Source organism: Sardina pilchardus, chromosome 15, assembly GCF_963854185.1.
Source record: "Sardina pilchardus chromosome 15, fSarPil1.1, whole genome shotgun sequence".
Classification (NCBI taxonomy): domain Eukaryota; kingdom Metazoa; phylum Chordata; class Actinopteri; order Clupeiformes; family Clupeidae; genus Sardina; species Sardina pilchardus.
Window position 1 is genome coordinate 23,287,655 of NC_085008.1, and position 2,500 is coordinate 23,290,154.

General features: G+C 49.2%; 1 protein-coding gene across 1 annotated transcript in view; it reads right to left on the reverse strand.

Moving 5' to 3' along the window:
- unc13a (unc-13 homolog A (C. elegans)) overlaps positions 1 to 2,500 on the reverse strand; it is a gene marked incomplete at its 5' end in the record, with an annotated part of 43,487 nt that overhangs the window by 4,572 nt on the left and 36,415 nt on the right. The gene's annotated exons all lie outside the window — the stretch shown is intronic.

Here is a 2,500-nt window from a genome sequence, read left to right on the forward strand (position 1 = left end):
AGCAGGAGGGAGAAAGACGTGGCCGAGTTTAGCTGCTGACTCTCTCTCTGTGTGTGTGTGTGTGTGTGTGTGTGTGTGTGTGTGTGAGAGAGACAGAGAGAGAAATAGAGGGTTTGTATGCTGGCTGAGAGCTGATCTGTCATGACAGACACTGTTCCACCTGACCCAGGGGGCTTCAGCTGACTGTGTGTGTGTGTGTGTGTGTGTGTGTGTGTGTGTGTGTGTGTGTGTGTGTGTGTGTGTGTGTGTTGAGCCCCTGTCATGTCCGGTAAGCCCAGCACTGCTGGAGGTGAGTGGCCTCGGGGCAGGAGGTGGACGGACAGACTGACTGACCTGTATCCTCAAGGGGCCGTGTGAGATGAGAGCAGCCTAGGGGGGGTGGAGGAGTGGGGTGGTGTGTGTGCCACTTCCATCACCCCAGGACAGCCTGAGCCAAACAGCATTACTCTCACTCTTGGGTCTCAGACACACACACACACACACAACTCCACTTCCAAGACCTTGAAAGTCACAAAGAGCATAGCCATGCTCACAGATTACTTGGAGTTTGTTTTGCTTCAGTCAATGAATCAAACAGCCCACACACACACACACACACACACACACACACACACACACACACACACACACACACACACACACACTTTTCAAGATGAGTTGCTGCCATCATTAGGCTCAAGTCCATGCTCCATACTGAAGACTGCAGCTCCCATTCACCAAAGCCTCACACCTTTAAGTATACTCACCAAGTACCAAGTACACTCCACTATACTCACTCTTCAATGCCCTCCACTCATACATACACACATCCAGTATGTATGGCCTAAGCCCTCGCTCACACATGCAGATCCGGTGAGGGTGGAGTTGGGGGGCGGTTAGGGGCGGTTAGGGGCGTGTTATGCTCCTTAGAGTAAGGGGGGGTAGTATGCAATGTGTTGGGCATGCTATTGGGCTTATGCTTATGCGGATGAGGAAGGAGGAAGAGGAGGAAGAGGAGGGGGAGCAGGCCTGATCGATGTGGGTCAGGCTCGTTGGGCATTTGTGGGCAGTGTTGACGTACCCTTCTCGGGGTAAACATCCTCGCTAGGGGTGAACCTCACCCCCTTCCCTCCGTGGACTAGCGGAAGGAGAGGGGAGGAGGAAGAAGAGGTAAAAAGAGGGAGAGAGAGAGAGAGGAGAGAGAGAGAAATTGATAAAGTACACAAACATATGATGGAGACACAGAAAGTAAAGGGAGCGAGAGAGAGACAGAGAGAGAGAGAGAGATAAAGAGACAGAGAGTAACAAACAGTGCATGAAAGACAGACACAAACGTCACAGTACTCCACAAAATGTTTCTCGTTACAGTTGACGTTGCTCATAGCCCTGTAATACATACCAAAACATGCTCTGCCGTCTCAATAAAAGCTGCTGTGACTTCTAGCCACACATTCTCTCTCTCTCTCTCTCTCTCTCTCTCTCTCTCTCTCTCTTACACACACACACACACACACTCTCACACACACACACACATATAGAGACTGATTACTTCTCCTCGTGTTGCTCTGAAGTGTGGTTAAGTATGTCAGACAAAAGAAGCGGTGACATTTATAGTAATTACATTGCCCGTGATCATTCATTACATGGATTTTTCTGCCAGAGGCACTCTGTCTTACTGCAGCAACAGCAGCAGCACGGGAGCTGCCTTCCCAATGGAGAGACAGAGAGAGAGAGAGAGAGAGAGAGAGAGAGAGAGAGAGGCAGAGAAAGATGGAGAGAGGCCGAGAGAGAGAGACAAATAGAGAGAAATGGAGAGAGAGAGAGAGGCAGAGAGACAGAGAAAGATGGAGAGAGACCGAGAGAGAGACAAAGAGAGAAATGGAGAGAGAGAGAGAGAGAAAGGGGAGCTTCAGGGTCTTCTCTCGCGTCTTCACTGTTCGTCACACAGCTTCTGTCTGAGCTGATCAAACACAGAGTAAACTCACGACCCCCCCACCCCCCATCACTAAGAGGGAACACCTCCCTGATGAAATATTCATTAAAGACTCTGAGGTGTGTGTGTGTGTGTGTGTGTGTGTGTGTGTGTGTGTGTGTGTGAGAGAGAGAGAGTGTAAGTATAAGTGTGTGTACAGTATGTGTGTGTGTGTGCGTGCACATGCACATGTGAGTGTGTGGGAGGATGCAACATTATTATGTGCACTATGTGTAATACAGTATGTAAATGTGTGTGTGTGTGTGTGTGTGTGTGTGTGTGTGTGTGTGTGTGTGTGTGTGTGTGTGTGTGTGTGTGTGTGTGTGTGTGTGTGTATGTGATATTATATACATACACTATGTGTAGGAATGCTATGTATAGAAGGAAGTGGAAGTCGACACACGTGTGGGTATGTGGGCGCACATGTGAAATTATGTCAATAAGTGCACGTGTGCTGAAGAGCTGTGTGTGTGTGTGTGTGTGTGTGTGTGTGTGTGTGTATTAACTTGCATTCCACGTCAGTAGCAACAACACACTGGTGGAGACGAG